Raw genomic sequence first — 15,270 nt, forward strand, 5'->3', positions numbered from 1 at the left:
TGTTGTTGAATTATTCAGGACCTAGAAGTGGTCTGATGAGCAGAAGGAACGGCCAACCTTTTTTGGAATTGGCCCATCTGAATTAGATACAGGCTTGTAACAGCCAGTGAGAGAAGCTGATGACACTCTGACTCATAACACTCTGTTTCTCATACAAAGGAGGCAGCATTTAACACAAGCAGTCTTGTGCGGAGTGATTAATTAGGCTGAGGAGAGCCATAGAAATACTTCACACCCCATGGCTTAGTCTATCCAGAAACAGGAAATTCTTCTAAAGCTCTTGCAGGGCCCTCAAATCCAAGTTAGCATCACTTAGCTAACAGAATGAGTGTGACGAGAAGCATGTGTGCATGCGCTGTGAGATCCACAGGCTGCTTAAAAATGCTAGTAGACCTGCAGTGCAAACCTATGCATGTCTACTCAGAAGTAAGACTCATTTGTTTCTGTAGGATTTACTCACAGGTAAGCGTGTACAGAGGTGCAGCTCTAGATGTGAACAAATGGAACATGGCTGTCCTGTGAGTTTGCCAGTTTCCCCTATTTCAAAGCTTAGCACAGGATAGTGTTACAGGGTTCACTTCACATTTCCACAGTGGCAACTTCTTATTCCAGATCCCAAGCTATGAACTGTCTTTTGTACAGACGTTTGAAGTTTTGATCTGGCATTCCTCATGTCACATAGGTGTTAAATTTTCCCTCCTGCCTGCAAACAAAGTGGTAGGAAAAATCAGACGATGAAGGGAATCTAAGTCTGTATATCCTGGAAGGAATTTCAAGATGCTAAACAGAGCAGCAGATTAAACAGAATGGAGGGTTACATCTTGGCTCTGTATACCCAAAGCTCGTTGGTAGCATTTGATATCCTTCCAGAGTAAAGGAGGCAGGATCAAGTTGTGGAACCTTAATAATAAAGAACTGTTGAGCAGATAATAGGTCCAAATCCTCTTGCATTCCTGTGTGTTGTTGCTGCTAGTGTTGGGTTAGACATGTCGGAAAGCAAATTCAAATCCCCCAATCAGCTGTGCAGCTCACTTGGGCAAGTCACAATCTCTCATCAACCCAACTTCAAAGGATTGCTTTGCAGACCAAATGCTGCACTGAGGTCATTAAAGAAGGGTGGGGTATCAATGAATAAATACACATGAATACCTGGGAAGAGAGCTATGGCAACCATGAGAAAGAGGGTATGTGCACAGAATTCTTCTTTGTCATTTATTCTTTCTGTACCATTTCACTGAAGGAGCTTCAGGCAGATTTTTCCTGCTACCGGAATGCCAAATGGCATGTTCAGCCATGACTTGATGCATTCTGGAGCACTGAGAGAAGATTTACCCCACAGTAAGAGATTCAGAGCAACTGCAGGTGAGAGAATGCAAGGAGACAAATAATTTAAATTACTATAATTATTTTCATGCTGGAGGGGAAAGGAGTTCAAACTCAGTATTTCCTTTACTCCTAGGATATGTAAGAATCTTTCCAAAGTGTGGCTCAGCAAGGGAAAAGAGCATCCAAGCAACTTGGAAAGCAGCAAGTCTGTCTGAGTTGTTGTTGCTAGTGTAACTCTGAAAATCAGGCCCAGTCCTATGGCGTATCTTTCTCTGCTTCCTCTCCAAATGCCACATTTTGCACCAACTGAAGTTTCCACATGCCTTTCATGCTGCAGAATTGCATTACAGTCGTCCAGCCAGGACGTGACCAAAGTACAAATAGCTGTAGCTTGATCAGACCTCTCTAAGAAACAGCACAGCTGGTGAATCAGGCGAAGCTGATAAAAGGAACTCCTCCTCCCCAAGATCAGCGGGGGCTCCAACAGCAGTTCGAGATCAAGGAGTATCCCCTTGCAAGAGTACTGCAAACCTGCTCTTTAATGAAGGCTGCAGTACCATCCGTCAAGGGCAGGTTGAACACCAGACCAGTGGAACATCCGGCAAACAGCACTTCCACCTTCTTTGGGTTAAGTTTCCATCCAGTCCCACAGAGCTGCTGAACACAGAGCTGTGTAGGGTTTATTTATACAGGTATTTATATACTGCCTTTCATTGGTCTTCAGATTTCTCCTCAGACTTTAATCCAAGGCGGTTTACATAGGCAGGCTGTTCTAAACCCCCGTAGGGATTCTAAAACTCTATAGGTTTCCACTACTTTCCCAGGATCCATTGAAAAAGTGATATAGAAATGGACACCAGCCAATCCTGGTAACTCCACAGCCAAATCTCTGGATGACTGCACTGAATAGTTTCATTTAAATGTTGAACAGCATAGAAAAGCACAAGAAGGAAACTTACAGAACACTGCAAGACAAAGGCTAAGGGTGGAACAGAAAACCCCTAGTACCACTTTTTGAATGCTACACTCAAGAAGTCTAGGTGCCTTGTATATATGGTTCCACACATTCCAATGCCCCCTAGACAATCCAGGAGGAAACTATGGTCAATAGTATTGGAAGCTGCTGAAAATGGGCAGTCTCACTCCTCCTGTATGTATCCCAGCATGTCATCCAGTGGCATCCAATTGTTTTTTTTCAACAGTGGTTGTACCACCACCTCCTCTGATGCATGTTGCGTGTGGCCCTCACTTAAGTGTGCATCAATCACCTTGGGTGCCCATTGGCCTAGTTTTGCTCTTATTGATTACTCAGCACAGGCAAGAGTCTCACACATGCACAGGTGGGTTGCACTGACCCAGGTATCCTGTCCGCGTACTCAGGTTGAACAAGCTGAAATGAATTCAATAGAACCTGACAGATGGATGTTCTGAAAGTCCCCAGGGCAGTGCCATTGGAATGCAAAGTTGAATGGATGCAAGGGATTTCATCAGCAAAGTGCTTAGCAACTTGGCCACAGCAAATAGTGTTGTGTACTTCTTCAGGGTTACCCAGGGGCAAGTGTCTTCCAATGAAGTCCTATGCCTGTAAACAGCAAGAATGCTAAGCTTCAGGGAGGTAGTGATTCATCCAGATGGCCCCTAGTTGCACCCTTAAAATACTTTTTTTAAGTAGTACGTATTTTAACCTCAGGAACTGCTCACCAGGTGTGTGTAGAGGGCATAAACTCATGAACTTGTCCCTTCACGTGTGATCAGGCTGCCTATAGTACTCAAACAGACTCCCTTCTTTGAAATGAAAATCATCCTTGACAGATGAGCAAGTGTATGTACCCACATCTGGATCAAATTGGTGGTTTATGTGCATATTTACAGTTTTCTTGATTCACATGTTTTAGAATTCATCAACAAAGTGCATATTAAAAATACCTATTTTTACTCCTCTAAAATGTAAAAAAAAATAAGGAAAATCAGGACTACTTTGTGACTTATTGATTTACAAAATTGATTAGATTTCATTTGAGGACATTACAACACAAAGCTCCATTTGATCTTTACATTGTATGCGATTTTACAAAGTCCTAGCTTCTGTTATGCCCCCCTCTATTATGATCTTTCCAGTATTTATGTATGTTTAAGTTTGCTCTTGCAGTCAGTTGCCTTTTCTCTCAATGTTTCCAACATTAGAAAGCTTGGAGAATATTCTCTCTCTCTCTCTCTCTCTCTCTGCCATCAGCAGCTAGAATAATTTATCTATGTCCATGTGATGAATCTTTTCCAGAAATGTTATCTCTCTCCCTCTGCCTCAGAGTCTCTTCTTACCCCTAATGTTAAGCCCATCTTCCTGAACCATTTCGCACAATACATAAATCTTTTGAATTCTTGTGTCATCCTGATAGCTTACTTTCTACCTCTATATGGCTAATAGATCACTTCCAAAGTGCTCCAACTCAGTCTGCACAGTGTCAATTTTGCACCCTCTGTGTGATTTGTGTGGATTAATTTCCATTAACAATGCCAACCCACGTTTGTCCTTACCTTCTTCACCCCAGCCACTGCAATGCTGGAAAGAACATTGCAGGGATTTTTATTCCTGACAATTTCCAGATGTGCTCCATGCCAGTGTGTTGTAGAGAGCTTACATTTTTTTTGTATGAGAACTGTCACACTTGACTGTATTGCACTTATTATCCCATAGAATGTTGTACTTCCCAAGACTGCAATTCGTTCCTCCTTTAACCATTGCTTCTAAATATGGAAAACTGGCTTTCTATCGTGCTGCAAATGTTCCTTTGGATGCAAACATACTACCTTGTTGTTGATGTCCCTTTACAACATGCTGCATAGTTTCCCTGCCACAAAACTCAGAATTACCATGTTAAAATTATTTTAACAAAGAACTATGTTGGGAGAGAACGCTTAACCAATATTGCAGTTAGACAATATACAAAAGATGGCTACAATTGAACAGAGAATTAAAAAGCACAAGCTCATTCAGAGCAGGGGTGAACATTATATATATTATTCACAATTGTAGATTAGAGGAGAGTATTGAATAGGTTTGCCAATAAGAGGAAAGGTAACGTTAGCTGCTAACCTCTGCTAATGGAGCAAAAGTGAGGAAGGAGCTGTGATTGGGAACACCTGTGTCTGGTCTCGGGACTGACGAGTGGCTGCTTTCTCCCTGCAGGTAACCTGCTTAAGCCTCTGGCTTGCCAGAGGCGCGAGCCTTTGGCAAGAGCCAAAGGGCTCTTGGCCCGTGGCTCTTAGCCTGGGGCTCGTGCCCAGAAGACCAAGGCTCCCTTCCTGGCTGACGAACTGAAGCAGTGGTCAGATTATTCCTCCCCTTTTGTTTAAGGCAGGGGAGAGAGGAGCAACTGAAATCTTTAAGGCAGCACAGTGTTTTTTGCAGCAGAGGATTGGCCTGTGAGACACCCAGTGCTAGGCTTGCCTAGTTTTTATCTTTTTGTAAGCTATCCTGCTGGGTGTCTTTCTCTGTATAGGCCAGTTTCAGAAGGTGGGCCTTGCCACATGTGTTTCTTTTCAGGAGGGAGCTCAGGGGAGGGGAGGGGTGCCACTATCAAGAGAGTGACGGGCCAGGGGAGATATGGCAGTGGGGGTTGGACAGGCCGTTACAGGAGAAGGAGAGTTCATCATAGGCAGATCATCTTTCCTTCTGGTCCTTCCCCCAATTCTCGGATGCCTGGTGGTCTTGGCGGTGAGTCCCTGGATCTGAAGCTGCTGCTTTTGAATGCCAGGTCGGTGAATAACAAAACCTACATCATCCGGGATTTAATCCTGGATGAGAAAGCCGACCTGGTATGTATTACGGAGACCTGGTTGGACATGGCAGGAGGAGTTAGTCTCTCTGAACTTTGTCCTCCAGGTTTCCAGGTGTTGCAGCAGCCAAGATTGCAGGGACGGGGAGGGGGAGTTGCAATGGTCTATCGTGAGTCCATCTCCCTTACCAGGTGCCCTGTCCAGCATTCTGCTGGGTTCGAGTGCCTGCATGTTGTGTTGAGAGGGCCAGACAGGATTGGGATTCTGTTGGTGTACCGCCCGCCCTGCTGCCCAACAGTCTCCCTGCCTGAGCTGACTGGGGTGATCTCGGGGATGGCATTGGAGGCCCCCCGCCTATTAGTGCTGGGGGACTTCAATGTGCATGCCGAGGCCCCTGCTTCAGGTGCAGCTCAGGATTTCATGGCCGCCATGACAACCATGGGCCTGTCCCAGAAGATCTTGGCCCCAACACATACTGCAGGACACGTGCTGGACCTGGTGTTTACAGCTGGGCACGGGGGCAGTGATCTGGACGTAGAGGAGATCAAGATCACTCCATTGTCATGGACAGATCACTTCCTGGTAAGGTTTAGGCTTGTTGCGACTTCCTACCTCCGCAGAGGCGGGGGACCGTTTTCTATGGTCCGCCCCCGGAGGCTAATGGATCCTGAAGGTTTCCTGAGGGCTCTGGGGGATTTCCCCACTGCCAAGACTGGCGTCTCATCTGAGGCCCTGGTTGACCTCTGGAATGGGGAAATGACCAGGGCAGTGGATGAGATTGCTCCGGAGCGACCTCTGCCACGTCGCAGACTCGGAGCGGCTCCTTGGTTCACTGAGGAGCTGCGAATGATGAAGCGGCAGGGCAGGCGTCTAGAGCGATGGTGGCAGAAAACTTGTGATGAATCCGATCGGACACGGAGTAGAACCCATTACAGAGCCTATTCCGTGGCGGTGGCAGCAGCGAAGAGATCGTTCTTCTCTGCTACCATTGCGTCTGCTGACAACCGTCCAGCAGAGCTGTTCTGTGTGGTGCGGGGCCTCCTCCATCAGGCCCCTCCAGTAGACCAGGAGGAATACACGGTCAGCCACTGTGACGTGCTTGCGCAACATTTTGCAGATAAAATCGATCGTATTCGTCACAACTTGGATGCAACATTGTCAGTGTCTGACGATGTCCCATTGGCAACTGCTTGTCCTGTGTTGTGGGATTCTTTTCAGCTTGTACAGCCTGAGGATGTGGACAACTCCTTTGGAGTGTGAGGCCATCTGCCTGCCTGCTCAACCCTTGCCCAGCTTGGTTGATAAGAGCTGCCCGGGGTGGGCTGGCTGAGTGGACAGGGAGGGTGGTCAACTCTTCCTTGATGGAGGGGACGTTACCACTCGCTTTGAAACGGGCAGTGGTTCGCCCCCTCCTGAAGAAGCCCTCCCTGGATTCCACTGTGTTGGATAAATACCAGCCAGTCTCCAACATCCCGTTTCTGGGCAAGGTAATTGAGCGGGTGGTGGCGTCCCAACTCCAGAGGGTCTTGGATGAAGCGGATTATCTGGATCCCTTTCAATCTGGCTTCAGGCCGGGCTTTGGGACGGAAACCGCCTTGGTCGCCTTGGTGGATGACCTACGCCGGGGACTGGACAGGGGGAGTGCGTCCCTGTTGGTCCTGCTGGACCTCTCGGCGGCTTTCGATACCGTCGACCATGGTATCCTTCTGGGCCGATTGGCCGAGTTGGGAGCTGGAGGCACTGTTTTGCGGTGGTTCCACTCCTACTTGGAGGGTCGGTCCCAGATGGTGGTGCTGGGGGATGCCTGTTCGACACCCTGGCCCTTGAGATGCGGGGTGCCACAGGGCTCAATTCTGTCCCCCATGCTATTTAACATCTACATGAAACCGCTGGGAGAGGTCATCCGGGGGTTTGGAGTGGGGTGCCATCAATATGCCGATGACACCCAGCTCTATCTCTCCTTTCCTCCAGACTCCAGGGTGGCGGTTGAGGGCCTGGAGCGCTGTCTGGAGGCAGTGAGGATCTGGATGGGGGCTAACAAGCTGAAATTAAATCCGGATAAGACAGAGGCTCTCCTGGTTCGGAAATCCTCGATGCAGGTGCTGGACTATCGGCTTGCGCTGAATGGGGTTGCACTCCCTCTGAAGGAGCAGGTCCGCAGCTTGGGGGTCCACCTGGACTCGCAGCTGCTCCTGGATTCCCAGGTGGCGGCTGTGGCTAGGGGGGGCCTTCGCTCAGCTTCGGCTGGTGCGCCAGCTGCGGCCGTACTTGGATCGTGCAGACCTGGCCACGGTGATCCATGCCTCTGTGACATCAAGATTAGATTACTGTAACGCGCTCTATGTGGGGCTGCCCTTGAAGACGGTTCGGAAACTGCAACTAGTGCAGAATGCGGCGGCCCGTGTGGTTACTGGAGGTAGGTGGTTCGACTCTGTCGGTCCGCTTCTTCAGCGGCTGCATTGGCTGCCCATTCGTTTCCGGGCCCAATTCAAGGTGCTGGTATTGACCTTTAAAGCCCTATACTGCTCTGGACCAGGGTATCTTAGAGATTGCCTGCTCCCGTACAATCCGGCTCATCCTCTTAGGTCATCAGAGAAGGCCTTTTTACTAGTGCCGCCGCCTAGGGAGGTACGTGGGGCGGCTGCAAGAAATAGGGCCTTCTCAGTAGTGGCACCAACGCTATGGAACTCCCTTCCCCCTGACTTAAGAATGGTTCCCTCTCTTGAGACCTTTCGGCAAGGCCTGAAGACCCTTCTGTTTAAACAGGCCTTCTGAGTTCTCGGCCTTTTAACATCTTTTTAACATCTTTTAATATTTTTTACAGGCCTGATTCTTTTATGACTTGCTGCTGCTCTATGCTCTTTTTTACCTATTTTTTTACTCTGACTGCTGTTTTTTATGATGTGTTAATATGTTTTTATTTGTTTTTAAATTATGTTTTTATATGTTGTAAGCTGCCTTGAGTCCCTTTGGGGAGAAAGGCGGGATAAAAATAAAGTTATTATTATTATTATTTAAAAGTGGTAGCTCTCTTATATCTAGCTGGAAGAAGAGCAGCTGTCCCTGTTTATTCCAGTACAGCAACTATCATAAAGACTGTTGGTGTTTCCTTGGATTTCTTTCTACACTGCGACCCCTTTGGTACAGGGAGCCACGTTCTCCTTCCTTTTGCTTTGTATTTATTCATCTATGAAGAATGGCATATGCATTCAGGCTTCTGCAGACCTCCATAAGAACATAAGAGCCCTGTTGGAGCAGGCTATAGGCCAATCTAGTCCAGCTGCCTGTATCTCACAGTGGCCCACCAGATGCCTCAGGGAGCACACAAGACAACAAGAGACCTGAATTCGGGTGCCCTCCCTGGCATCTGGCATTCTGAGATAGCCTCCAGAAATTCATGATTCATGAACATAACATGAGCATGAACATGAACATGAGCATGAACAGCCGTTAGTCTGATTCCAGCACGATTGCTTGTTGTTCCTAAGGGCAAGTCCACCTGGCAGCTTTCCTCATTGTTGGCTTGATGCTGTCATGCACAACTGTTTGTATAGGAATCATAGAATCATAGAGTTGGAAGGGACCTAAAAAGCACATACAATGTGTAGCTGTAAAAACGCCACAATTTTCCAGTCCTCCAAATCCTGGCATAGCCTAAGGATCAGGTAAGTCATCTCCTTAAAAAGAGATACAGGCAGGCCCCCATATCTGCGGATCCATATCTGCATGGATTCAATTATCCAAGGATCCATAGGGGGCATGTGCCCATTACAAGTACCTTTTATTTCTGTCATTGCACTTGCAGTGCAAATGTCTCTTCCTTTATGTTCTTGCTAAACTGAAGAACTGAAAATGCAGACAACCAGCCTGTAAGCTAGAGGGTGACTAACTGAACGTTAAGAGGAAGCAGGAACTCCTACTTCCTGTTAACATTCAGTTAGCAGGGATGGGCACATGTGACTTGCAGACTCAACTCGAGTAGTAAAAAAAGTGTTTTCTGAGACTTGTGAGAATTTGAGTCACGTGTGTCACTGACTCAGGCACTGACTCACGACTCAGGGGTTTTTTTTACCAGAAAGGGGTTTTACCAGGGGTTTTACCAGAAAGTCATGAGTTGCAGATGCACAAGTCACAATGACTTGTCATTTTGGGCCTAAGACTTGGTGACTTGCTTTGCGTGTGTGCATGCTTGTTTAATACTTTCTCACCACTTCTGTGTTGCCCCAAAAGACCTCGTAGGAGATCCAGAAGCTGGCATCCAAACCAGTGCAAGCAGGAAACTTGGAGGAAGGAGGGTATGTTGGCTCCAGGAGTTGGGGGCTAGGGGGTGGAGGGAGGCTGCTTGAGGCTGGGGGGAGGAACCAGAAGAAGGTGGGGGCAGCCAAGACACAGGGAAATCAGGCTCTCTTGTCCATCTCAGAAGAAATGGACGATTAATTGGCCGAATGTCTTTGTCTCTGGATGAGGGAGAAAAGGAGGAGGAGCCCAATGGGGGAGGGGGTTCCAGCAATAGGAAAATGCCTGGATAGCTCAGGGAGGGGGCTATGGAAGCAAGCAAAGCAGGGGGAAGAAGGTGTTTCCTTGGGATAGAAGAGGAACTTTCAAACTCATGGCTCATTTGCAGTGAACATCACTGATGGCAGATGGGATTGGAACATCAGGGCAGAGAATGTTTCCTGCACATTCAGTTCAGCAAGAAAGTAAATGGAGAAATACTTGCACTACAAGTGCTATGATGAAAATAAAAGGACGCAGGAGGAGCTATTTATATAGTGTTCTCCTTTATCCAGTGTTTCCAGCAGTTGGAACTACAGGACTATGTGCTGATTGGTGTCATACTCTTTTCTGGAGATCAGTGTGGGTATTGAGTAGCCAAAGATGCTGATCAATAGCTGTCTGACCCCAAGACATATAAGCAACATCTGATGAACTTGGTTTTCACAACGAAACCAGAAGTGCCCATTTTTTCCTTCTTTTTTTTTTAACACTTTTTCAGGCAGAAGGAACACTGCGGCGGACTCCTTGCACCCCCCAGACCTCCCAGGACTGCAGTGCTGGCTGCAGGTAAGTGGAAAAACCCCCTCCTGTACCTGGCAGCAGCACGATCCTGGGGATCATGTTGCTGCCTTCCCCCTCTCCCTTCCCCTTAAAGGGTCATTGGCCAGTGCTTCCCATGCTGGTGGGTCATGACCCACCAATTTGGGAACCACTGCCCTATTTCCTTGAGGTTTCTTTGCTGGTATTGGCAACAGTGTTCCAGTCAAGGAAGGTATTAACCAAGATTTACTCACCAACACCTTGCAGACAATCACACCAGCAGGAAGGCTCCAGGAAGGTAAGGGATCATGTATAAAGCTGGTCCCATAAATCCAAGCAGGATGTCATAGGGTGTCTCTCTCCAAGCAGTGTCTTTTTTCCCCACCACATTTGAATGGGCAGTTTGGACCTAGAAAGTGCCTCTTGTAGTCATGGAATTATTTTGGCATTAATGTGGTTGCTGATTATCTTTTTTCAGTTTGTAAACATGTAAGCGTGGCTATGAGTATCAGCTTCAGGGCTTGTTTTAGCAGTTGGAACATGAGAAATAATTAGACCACAATTATTTAGTCCCTCATACAGGCATCCAGAACATCCTCATAGACCCACATTGTATATGCATCACCAACTATTTCCTTATTAGGAAATAAGTCTGCATCATAATATTAGTTGTAAACACACACACACACACACACACACAGAGAGAGAGAGAGAGAGAGAGAGAGAGAGAGAGAGAGAGAGAGAGAGAGAGAGAGAGAGAGAGATTTACATTCAAGAAGGTCATATGAATACCTTGAAGGGCAAACATTTAGTTCAAATTCTTTCTGCAGTACATAGTCTTTTATACTGCAAAGAGCTGCATGATAGACTGCCTTTGGCTCCAGAAATGAGCCTGCTCTCTGACTGCTTAAAGTCAATCCAAAGTTAACAGCTGTATTCATGATATCTATGAAATATCACTGGCCTAGGTAGAAGGGTTTTTTTGGGGGGGGAGGGGGCTTTTAAAAGGTCTCTATCCTACCAGATAACCTACCAAATATTTGATACCCCTGAGCCTTACTTTGGCAGTGCCAGGCAAAAAATGGAAGGTTAATTGAGTTACTCTTTGACCACCATGTGCAGCTAGGACAGTTACTCCACCAGGACAGTTCTCCACCAGTGGTGCTCATGCCACCAGTGGAACTTGAGCTGGTGTCTGGTGGTATGCACGAGAACCCCAGACCCTTGCTACCTTGCAGCAAGATCTGCAATGCAACGTGTCAAGCAGCAGTAGGAGGCTTGGCTTGGCGGGCAGAGCTCCAGTGTGTGCTTTTCATGCATGCGAAAAAGCTCTCCTATTTACCCTGAGCCTTACTGGTGTTTGTGGCATTGCATCTGGCGTCCTGATCTGGAAGTAGCAGGCGATGACATCATCTCCCATTACTTCCAGAGCTCCTTCCAATAGATGGATCATGCCAAGTGGTACAGTAGGGGACAAACACTGAGAAATGCTAAGCAAGGACATTCACAAGCTGTGCTGGTCTCCTACAGCTTCCTCCTGTGCTGATGGTGAATATGACTGGAGTCAAAGACCATTACGTGGTCCGTGAAGTTTGACAATGCCATGGCTTTTTAATGATGCAAAGTCACCTACCTTTCAAGGGATCATGCATATCGATTTTCTCATTTCCAGCACCCTATCAGGAAACCATGTGGAGGGGTCTGCTGGCACAGGAGGCAGACTATCCTCAGATCCATGTTGGTGTGTATGTAACACTAATCTCAGGCAAAAAAAAAAAAAAATGTACCACAATTGCAAACTGGGAAGGACTGTCTAAGCTCAGCCCCACAACACAGTCCTTAACTTCAATGGTTTTCTTTTGGGGGGAGGGGGATCCTATGATCCTTCAGTCCATTACTCAGATATACATAGTTATCTTAACCATGCAGATTCCATCTGCAAGGAATATTGCCAATAAATTAACAATATTCTGTGTTTTTCCCAGGCACAGAGTACTGCTAACTGCAACTTCGCAGTTACATATTGTGACAGTTTCTAATTTGAACATAATTCTACTCTGATGTGGCACAAAGTCCAAGTGCGTTATTTGTCATGAGCTTGCCACTACTGGCTTGTCTGGTCCAGTATGTTTCTAATAATTGTTCATTGAAATTAAAACTTTTTAGCAGCTGTGGTCAGTGCATGCAGTCAGTTGCTAGCTATGGAGAACCACAAAAATCCCAAGGGACTGAGTCATAAGCAGAAATAGGGCTGGAATTTAAAAGTGGGTAGTAGTGGCCTGAAGATGTGTGTGTGCGTGTTTTTAACTCACAAGTTAAGAAACTAGTTTCTAATGACTGCTTTCTTATTCCTTCCATTGTTGAAAACCAAGACCCAAAATTCAGACTTGAATATTAATTTGCCTGATTTTTACAGCTTGCGAGGGGGTATACAATGCAGTGGCAGACTCTGGCACCATACCTACTGCCCTCCTGTGCCTGATCCTCCCCTCGTTCCACTTTTTCTCTGCCCATTCTACCCCCTTCCCAAATTCATCCCGCCCTCCCCCCACCCCAAAAAGCCTCCCTGCCACCTAGCAGGGAAATTTACCATCTGGCACTCCAGTGACACATCCAACAGCACTGAGGCCCAACTCCTACTGGCATGGGCTATTCTGCTGGAGCAGCGGCCTCACCACTGGCACTGGAGTGCCTTATGGTACTTTTACAATGCCCAGCACCAGCGGTGAGGCTGGAGTGTTGGTGCTAGGCAGCACAGGGTCAGGCTGTAAGATATTTACCAGTAGATGCCAGTTTACTTTCCTCAGGCCACGCTACAATTTCTTTCTCTTCCTCCTTCACACCTGGGCGCTGTGTGGACACCCACCCACCCGCCCGCCCTTAAGACAGTCTGAGTTTCACTGGTCGCCGTTCGGGGCTGGGTAGGAATTATTTGCTGCCTGCCACAATTGGCCAAGGGCAGGCAGTTTTTTCACCTACCCCAGACTGTCAGGAGCAAGGGGTTTTCTCCCCTTTCAATTTCTACTGGTCACTTTTGGTGGGCAGGTGGTGCAGGTTAGGAGGCATGAAATGAACCTTGGCATGCACCTTCAGGCGGCATAGGCAGGGCAGAACCCAATTGCAGTCCTCAGGGGCCTGGCGGCACGAGGACATAGACAGGGCCCTGGCCGGGACCACGTGGTCCGCCTCAGAGGCTCAGCAGCTCGGGGCAGCACAGCTCGCGGTCCGGCTGCCTTCCCCTTAAGTGACAGACCTGGATGAGCTACGTCACCTGAGAACGAGGTGTGACTTGGAGTCCGGTGCATGCCAGCCTGGGGGCAGATGTGTTCTGGCCCCGCCCAGTAGTCCCACCCCTGCATCATGGGGGGAATTCACTCCCTCTGTGGTTGCAGGTCTCAGCCTCCCCTTTGGTTGTAAATACTAATAAAGTGGCCCTTTCTCCCATATCTGTTGTCTCGAGTGTTCTTTGGACGGTGCGCAAACAAAATCCATGCACTATCTTTCTGCAGCCTCACCTTTAAGCTCCCCCTTCCCCCCCCCACCTTCTGGTTTGGCTACATAAGCATACTCTTGAGGAGAAAGTGCAGCTTTTGGTTTGGAACCCAAAGCAAGGGGAAAAATGGTTGATTCAATTGATTCAGTTGAATATCCATTTCTAATTGTCAGTATTATTCATAGTCCTCTCCAATCTTGTTTTCTATCAATTTTTGTAAAAGAAACAATAAAGAACAATTACTTGTAAAAAACAGGTTTTCCGAGAATGTCTGGATATGATGTCGTGGTTATTTGACTGAATTAAACATACAACAATTTAATTAGGCAACAGCTTAATTAACTGGCACCTTATGATTGTGCTTGCTGACATTGCAGATGTTGTTCTTGACTCCATCACAAATTTCCTGAAAGCAATGCACTGAAATGCCAATTTTTCATTTGTATTGATTCATTTATTCGTTAGTACCTTTCATGGCTAGGACTGCAGCATTACAAGTTTACTAAGGTTGCAATCCTAGTTACACTTAACTGTGAGTAAACTCCATTGAGAATAATGGGACTTTCTTCTGAGCAGACACTGGGCTTATAGTTGGTCTACACTCCCATTCTGCAAATGATGTTTCCTCAAAATAGATCTAGCACTGCAGTGTCTTTGTTCATAACTTCTTCTGTTGCAAGGCTTAAAAATCAGGCATAGTGAATAGCAGATGAATAGCATGATGATGTTACCTAAGCAGACCCATGGAAGGGAATTTATCCTTCTTACCTGATTTGTAAGCCAAAAAAGAATGGTCTGTATGTAAATTGATGGTTCTTTTAAATTAGACCAGTCTCTGACCATTTTTTATAGACTGAAAAAGTGACCTTAAGCATGCGGTTTTATTTAAAAGATGTTTTTGGCTTTGAGATGAATAAATTCCTGTGGATACTTTAAGTGGAGCAGCTGATGACGTCTGTGCCTGGGAATTCCAGCTGCCAAAATAAATAAAGTCATATATTGTCCATATCTGCCATCGTTGATTTTCTCAAGGTCATATGTGTGGATGCTGCAATCCTAGGTTGTTTGCACTAGTAATGTGGGAATCTGCTTAAAATGTTGTTTTTTTTTAATGCACTCTTCTAAATGTTCTCTGGAAGCCTTGTGCCTCATGAATAGATTGGTATGTTGATTCCACTAAGCAACCTTGACCAAGCTCCAGTCTAGCTGCACCTGTCCTAACTTGTATTTAAAATCTGCTAACTAGTTGTGTAGGAAATGGAAGTGCTGGCTGAGTACCCTGGTGTTGTTGTTGCTGTTTTTGTTTTCCTTGTACTGTGGCCATTGACCAGCAAATCTGATTTATTTGCATGAAAGAAGATTCTGCATTGTTGTGAATGACAAACATAACATGAGAAAATAAGAAGTACCTTACTAGATCAGACAATGGGCCAATCTAGTCCAGCTTCCTGTATCTCATAGTGGCCCAACAGATGCCTCAGAGAGTACACAAGACAACAAGATACCTACATCTTGTTGCCATTTCTTCGTATCTGGCCTTGAGAGATATGCTACTTCTAATACCCAGTAGTTTATAGCCATCATAGCTTATAACATGTGATGAACTTTACCACAATAAATCTGTCCAATATTCCTTT

The sequence above is a fragment of the Tiliqua scincoides genome, chromosome 3, assembly GCF_035046505.1.
Source record: "Tiliqua scincoides isolate rTilSci1 chromosome 3, rTilSci1.hap2, whole genome shotgun sequence".
In the NCBI taxonomy this organism is placed as follows: domain Eukaryota; kingdom Metazoa; phylum Chordata; class Lepidosauria; order Squamata; family Scincidae; genus Tiliqua; species Tiliqua scincoides.